Source organism: Schistocerca gregaria, unplaced genomic scaffold (genome assembly GCF_023897955.1).
Source record: "Schistocerca gregaria isolate iqSchGreg1 unplaced genomic scaffold, iqSchGreg1.2 ptg000045l, whole genome shotgun sequence".
In the NCBI taxonomy this organism is placed as follows: Eukaryota; Metazoa; Arthropoda; class Insecta; order Orthoptera; family Acrididae; genus Schistocerca; species Schistocerca gregaria.
Window position 1 is genome coordinate 140,001 of NW_026061703.1, and position 7,500 is coordinate 147,500.

Sequence of the window (7,500 nt, forward strand, 5' to 3'; positions counted from 1 at the left end):
CGATACTCGCCGTGTGGTGGAAGGTAAACATTATGCGGTACATCAGTACTTTCCTAATAGTTCGGTCGTCTCACGGCACTGCTTAGTAAATGATGCAAGGCCACATATAGATGATTTATGCGAATGTCCCTATACGTGCTGTAAGACTGGGCACACAACGTGAATCGCACGTCAGCCAGACACTCGAACATGCACCACTCTCGGCCTGCAACGGAGACACACAATACGTAAACATCTGGAATGCGACAATGTCGAGTGCATCCTCTCTGCGACATTGCACCGTCGACACTATGATAACCAGAGCAGTAGGTCCACCTATAAAAGCACAATACCCCACTCCTCCGACAACTACCATTGCTCAGATAAACCAACACACATCCTACACAGAGGGGCACCAAATATCACCCCCCGCCCTCGTGTTATACCACATGAAAAATTGCAGAAGTGAGAGACACAGACCCGCCAGCCTCTTGCTACAAGCATCGAACCGACGTGACGTATCTGACGGTGACTCAGGCATCCGCGTACTGCCACCACTATCCACCCCCCCCCCTCTCTCTGCCCCCTTCCCACACAATACCAAATTTAACCAACTTTATCGCTTAACCTAACTGTGGCTGTACCAGATTATCGCTTAACCTAACTGTGGCTGTACCAGATTATCGCTTAACCTAACTGTGGCTGTACCAGATTATCGCTTAACCTAACTGTGGCTGTACCAGATTATCGCTTAACCTAACTGTGGCTGTACCAGATTATCGCTTAACCTAACTGTGGCTGTACCAGATTATCGCTTAACCTAACTGTGGCTGTACCAGATTATCGCTTAACCTAACTGTGGCTGTACCAGATTATCGCTTAACCTAACTGTGGCTGTACCAGATTATCGCTTAACCTAACTGTGGCTGTACCAGATTATCGCTTAACCTAACTGTGGCTGTACCAGATTATCGCTTAACCTAACTGTGGCTGTACCAGATTATCGCTTAACCTAACTGTGGCTGTACCAGATTATCGCTTAACCTAACTCAATTTGTCCCTTAACCTAACTCAATTTGTCCCTTAACCTAACTCAATTTGTCCCTTAACCTAACTCAGTTTGTCCCTTAACCTAACTCAGTTTGTCCCTTAACCTAACTCAGTTTGTCCCTTAACCTAACTCAGTTTGTCCCTTAACCTAACTCAGTTTGTCCCTTAACCTAACTCAATTTGTCCCTTAACCTAACTCAATTTGTCCCTTAACCTAACTCAATTTGTCCCTTAACCTAACTCAATTTGTCCCTTAACCTAACTCAATTTGTCCCTTAACCTAACTCAAGTTGTCCCTTAACCTAACTCGAGTTGTCCCTTAACCTAACTCGAGTTGTCCCTTAACCTAACTCAAGTTGTCCCTTAACCTAACTCAAGTTGTCCCTTAACCTAACTCAAGTTGTCCCTTAACCTAACTCAAGTTGTCCCTTAACCTAACTCAAGTTGTCCCTTAACCTAACTCAAGTTGTCCCTTAACCTAACTCAAGTTGTCCCTTAACCTAACTCAAGTTGTCCCTTAACCTAACTCAAGTTGTCCCTTAACCTAACTCACGTTGTCCCTTAACCTAACCCACGTTGTCCCTTAACCTAACCCACGTTGTCCCTTAACCTAACCCACGTTGTCCCTTAACCTAACCCACGTTGTCCCTTAACCTAACCCACGTTGTCCCTTAACCTAACCCACGTTGTCCCTTAACCTAACCCACGTTGTCCCTTAACCTAACCCACGTTGTCCCTTAACCTAACCCACGTTGTCCCTTAACCTAACCCACGTTGTCCCTTAACCTAACCCACGTTGTCCCTTAACCTAACCCACGTTGTCCCTTAACCTAACCCACGTTGTCCCTTAACCTAACCCACGTTGTCCCTTAACCTAACCCACGTTGTCCCTTAACCTAACCCACGTTGTCCCTTAACCTAACCCACGTTGTCCCTTAACCTAACCCACGTTGTCCCTTAACCTAACCCACATTGTCCCTTAACCTAACCCACGTTGTCCCTTAACCTAACCCACGTTGTCCCTTTGCCTAACATAGTTCACTGCTCGGAATCTCTGGTGTCGTTGTTATCCTCATGTAGATGTCTTGCGAGTGTTGCTTACTTTCCACATATTCCCGCTATCCACTGTCAATTGTACTGCAATAGGACTATATCGCCCCCCCCCCTCTGTCCCCCTCTTTGTGTCTCTGTCCTCTCAAGCTGGTCGGTCTGGCGTTTGAGTGTTAAATGAGCCTCGCAGCTGTTCAGTTGCATTCAGATGTCGACGCCCTCAGTGTACGTCGTGGTATGGTCTGTGTCCATTGTCCGCTGATGTCGTACGCGTAACCCACACGCTGTACCGATCATCGGTCGTTACGTACAGAGTGAAGTAGTGTGATACGTGTGACCGTACGCTGGCTGTGCCCAACGGTGTCGAATCTCAATCTCCATATGTTGTGCTCGATGCTACTTGTCTCGTCTCCCAATAACAGCTAGGTTGCACTGTGGTACGCCGTAGAGGCGTGTGGGAGGAACGTACGAACGCATTGTATGTCACCCTGGGTCGCTGGGTGTGGTGGTGCGGTGAGTCAGGTCAGGTCAGGTCAGCGTGAGCCGTCTGATGTAGTGACGCGTGTATTCCGACTTTGTCGTATTGCCTCACACAAAGTGCTACCCTGGTGGACCGCGTTCCATATCTGGGACATGCCGCAGATGCCGGTTGACAGTGGATCGCGGAAGGGACATCGCATACGTGCGCGGGCCACCTTCCACGTGTTCTCTTCTGCACATGTCGCAGTGTGTATGTGGTCTGATGTAGCGTGTCGTGACACATGACATCCTGGCATGCAAGAATTGTTGAATTCGCAAATGTAGGTGGACATCTACGTTTACTGCCCAAGATACGCAAATGAACTGGAAATCCGTTGTTGAGCGGTTGTTCACGCTGGAGGTGAATCTGTGATGGCGACGATCGGTACAGCTATTAACCGGTTGTTTCAGCGGTACCCGCCACATCCACACACGTGACTAGGCCCATGTGGGTATGAAGCGATACGCGGCGGTGGCTTGGTGGGACTGTTCCCGGCCGGTGAAGGGGGGCCGCCCGGCGTGTTGGCCGCGCGCTGCGTGGGCGCACGCGCAACAGCCGGCTGGTGGGGGGCGCCGAGTGGCAGGAGCGCCAGCAGACGGGCCCGGCAGGCGGCGCAGCTACGCTGCGGCGCACCCTGCACGCGGCGCCTGGCGGCCAAAGTTGGTTCAGCCGAGCCCGGTGCGAAGCGCGGTGGACATCTGCAGTGTGCTGGTCTGATTGAGGACTGTGTGCGTTGAGGATGCGCCGCCGCCTGGCACTCGGCGCCGCGACGCCGTCTGCTGCTCGGTCGCCCCAGCGGTTCTCGCAGGTGGTTTGTATCGCAGTTGTGCGGACGTGTTGGCGCGTGCGCTGTGCTGGGAGAGTTCGCTTCTGCACCCAAGTGGGGCTTTGCCCTTGTGTGGCGCTGGCGTTGGAGCTGCCGGTCACCATAGGTGGCGCGTGTTGTCTCCCGCCGGCAATGCCACGACAGCACGCTCCCGGGCCTCTGTCGGCAGCGGCAAGCTCAGTTGGGAGCAAGGGTGTTCGCACTAAAACCGTCTACTCGCCTAACTCCGGGTGATTGCGCCTCTCTCGAAACCGACCAAGTACCTAGGACGGCGCTGCGCGCCGCCGGGACCTGAGAGGGTTTCGAGGTGTATCGTGCAGGGGAGCTCGGCCTCCTCCTGTTTGCAGAATAATTGAGCGGACGCTTGCGTGTTCGCGCGGGCCCCCGGGACACACTCCCGGGCGGCCGGCTGCTCAGCTCTAGTTGACGCAGCTCCCTGGTTGATCCTGCCAGTAGTCATATGCTTGTCTCAAAGATTAAGCCATGCATGTCTCAGTACAAGCCGCATTAAGGTGAAACCGCGAATGGCTCATTAAATCAGTTATGGTTCCTTAGATCGTACCCACGTTACTTGGATAACTGTGGTAATTCTAGAGCTAATACATGCAAACAGAGTCCCGACCAGAGATGGAAGGGACGCTTTTATTAGATCAAAACCAATCGGATTGGCTTGTCTGGTCCGTTTGCCTTGGTGACTCTGAATAACTTTGGGCTGATCGCACGGTCCTCGTACCGGCGACGCATCTTTCAAATGTCTGCCTTATCAACTGTCGATGGTAGGTTCTGCGCCTACCATGGTTGTAACGGGTAACGGGGAATCAGGGTTCGATTCCGGAGAGGGAGCCTGAGAAACGGCTACCACATCCAAGGAAGGCAGCAGGCGCGCAAATTACCCACTCCCGGCACGGGGAGGTAGTGACGAAAAATAACGATACGGGACTCATCCGAGGCCCCGTAATCGGAATGAGTACACTTTAAATCCTTTAACGAGTATCTATTGGAGGGCAAGTCTGGTGCCAGCAGCCGCGGTAATTCCAGCTCCAATAGCGTATATTAAAGTTGTTGCGGTTAAAAAGCTCGTAGTTGGATTTGTGTCCCACGCTGTTGGTTCACCGCCCGTCGGTGTTTAACTGGCATGTATCGTGGGACGTCCTGCCGGTGGGGCGAGCCGAAGGGGTGCTTTCGCGTCCCGAGGCGGACCCCGTTTAAATCCTACCAGGGTGCTCTTTGTTGAGTGTCTCGGTGGGCCGGCACGTTTACTTTGAACAAATTAGAGTGCTTAAAGCAGGCAAGCCCGCCTGAATACTGTGTGCATGGAATAATGGAATAGGACCTCGGTTCTATTTTGTTGGTTTTCGGAACCCGAGGTAATGATTAATAGGGCCAGGCGGGGGCATTCGTATTGCGACGTTAGAGGTGAAATTCTTGGATCGTCGCAAGACGAACAGAAGCGAAAGCATTTGCCAAGTATGTTTTCATTAATCAAGAACGAAAGTTAGAGGTTCGAAGGCGATCAGATACCGCCCTAGTTCTAACCATAAACGATGCCAGCCAGCGATCCGCCGCAGTTCCTCCGATGACTCGGCGGGCAGCCTCCGGGAAACCAAAGCTTTTGGGTTCCGGGGGAAGTATGGTTGCAAAGCTGAAACTTAAAGGAATTGACGGAAGGGCACCACCAGGAGTGGAGCCTGCGGCTTAATTTGACTCAACACGGGAAACCTCACCAGGCCCGGACACCGGAAGGATTGACAGATTGATAGCTCTTTCTTGATTCGGTGGGTGGTGGTGCATGGCCGTTCTTAGTTGGTGGAGCGATTTGTCTGGTTAATTCCGATAACGAACGAGACTCTAGCCTGCTAACTAGTCGCGTGACATCCTTCGTGCTGTCAGCGATTACTTTTCTTCTTAGAGGGACAGGCGGCTTCTAGCCGCACGAGATTGAGCAATAACAGGTCTGTGATGCCCTTAGATGTTCTGGGCCGCACGCGCGCTACACTGAAGGAATCAGCGTGTCTTCCTAGGCCGAAAGGTCGGGGTAACCCGCTGAACCTCCTTCGTGCTAGGGATTGGGGCTTGCAATTGTTCCCCATGAACGAGGAATTCCCAGTAAGCGCGAGTCATAAGCTCGCGTTGATTACGTCCCTGCCCTTTGTACACACCGCCCGTCGCTACTACCGATTGAATGATTTAGTGAGGTCTTCGGACTGGTACGCGGCATCGACTCTGTCGTTGCCGATGCTACCGGAAAGATGACCAAACTTGATCATTTAGAGGAAGTAAAAGTCGTAACAAGGTTTCCGTAGGTGAACCTGCGGAAGGATCATTACCGACTAGACTGCATGTCTTTCGATGTGCGTGTCGTGTCGCGCAACACGCTACCTGTACGGCAGTGGCCGTGCGCCGCGTGCGGAACCACGCGTGCCTCTCAAAACTAGCGGAAGTGTTGTTGTTGTTGTTGTGTGGTACGAGCGCTGAAGCTCTGGAGCGGCTGGCCTGCGGTACCTGGCGCCGGTTTTGAATGACGTTCGCCCGAGTGCCTGTCCGCCCCGGTGTGGAGCCGTACGACGCCCATCGGCTGTGAGGCCGTTGGACACAAAAAAATAGTGGAACAGGGGCCGTCAGACGCCTCAGTCCCGCAAATGCTACTGTCTTGAAAGAGACAGTGGGAGACTGAAAAGGAAAAGATCACCCAGGACGGTGGATCACTCGGCTCGTGGGTCGATGAAGAACGCAGCAAATTGCGCGTCGACATGTGAACTGCAGGACACATGAACATCGACGTTTCGAACGCACATTGCGGTCCATGGATTCCGTTCCCGGGCCACGTCTGGCTGAGGGTCGGCTACGTATACTGAAGCGCGCGGCGTTTGTCCCGCTTCGGAGACGTGGGAGTGTCGTGGTCGCCTGTGTGGCCGGCCGCGTCTCCTCAAACGTGCGATGCGCGCCCGTCGCCTGGCGGTTCGCATACCGGTACTTTCTCGGTAGCGTGCACAGCCGGCTGGCGGTGTGGCGTGCGACACCTCGTACAACGACCTCAGAGCAGGCGAGACTACCCGCTAAATTTAAGCATATTACTAAGCGGAGGAAAAGAAACTAACAAGGATTCCCCCAGTAGCGGCGAGCGAACAGGGAAGAGTCCAGCACCGAACCCCGCAGGCTGCCGCCTGTCGTGGCATGTGGTGTTTGGGAGGGTCCACTACCCCGACGCCTCGCGCCGAGCCCAAGTCCAACTTGAATGAGGCCACGGCCCGTAGAGGGTGCCAGGCCCGTAGCGGCCGGTGCGAGCGTCGGCGGGACCTCTCCTTCGAGTCGGGTTGCTTGAGAGTGCAGCTCCAAGTGGGTGGTAAACTCCATCTGAGACTAAATATGACCACGAGACCGATAGCGAACAAGTACCGTGAGGGAAAGTTGAAAAGAACTTTGAAGAGAGAGTTCAAAAGTACGTGAAACCGTTCTGGGGTAAACGTGAGAAGTCCGAAAGGTCGAACGGGTGAGATTCACGCCCATCCGGCCACTGGCCCCCGCCCTCGGCAGATGGGGCCGGCCGCCCGCGCGGAGCAATCCGCGGCGGGGTCGTGTCCGGTTGCCTTTCCACTCGCCGCGGGGTGGGGCCGTTCCGGTGTGCGGTGGGCCGCACTTCTCCCCTAGTAGGACGTCGCGACCCGCTGGGTGCCGGCCTACGGCCCGGGTGCGCAGCCTGTCCTTCCGCGGGCCTCGGTTCGCGTCTGTTGGGCAGAGCCCCGGTGTCCTGGCTGGCTGCTCGGCGGTATATCTGGAGGAGTCGATTCGCCCCTTTGGGCGCTCGGGCTCCCGGCAAGCGCGCGCGGTTCTTCCCGGATGACGGACCTACCTGGCCCGGCCCCGGACCCGCGCCGCTGTTGGCTCGGGATGCTCTCGGGCGGAATAATCGCTCCCGTCAGCGGCGCTTCAGCTTTGGACAATTTCACGACCCGTCTTGAAACACGGACCAAGGAGTCTAACATGTGCGCGAGTCATTGGGCTGTACGAAACCTAAAGGCGTAATGAAAGTGAAGGTCTCGCCTTGCGCGGGCCGAGGGAGGATGGGGCTTCCCCG

General features: G+C 54.3%; 3 non-coding genes across 3 annotated transcripts in view; all 3 read left to right on the top strand.

Annotated features, from left to right (window-relative positions):
- Positions 1 to 3,858: 3,858 nt before the first annotated feature.
- LOC126301141 (small subunit ribosomal RNA) lies at positions 3,859 to 5,751 on the top strand. Its single transcript, XR_007552927.1, has one exon. It is a non-coding gene; the product is annotated as a small subunit ribosomal RNA (ribosomal RNA).
- A 360-nt stretch (positions 5,752 to 6,111) lies between these two features.
- Positions 6,112 to 6,266, top strand: LOC126301161 (5.8S ribosomal RNA). The gene has a single exon (XR_007552946.1). It is a non-coding gene; the product is annotated as a 5.8S ribosomal RNA (ribosomal RNA).
- Positions 6,267 to 6,454: 188 nt separating this feature from the next.
- Positions 6,455 to 7,500, top strand: part of LOC126301178 (large subunit ribosomal RNA) — a 4,222-nt gene continuing 3,176 nt past the window's right edge. Inside the window, exon 1 of the ribosomal RNA XR_007552961.1 lies at positions 6,455 to 7,500. This exon is cut by the window's right edge and continues 3,176 nt beyond it. This is a non-coding gene — a ribosomal RNA (large subunit ribosomal RNA).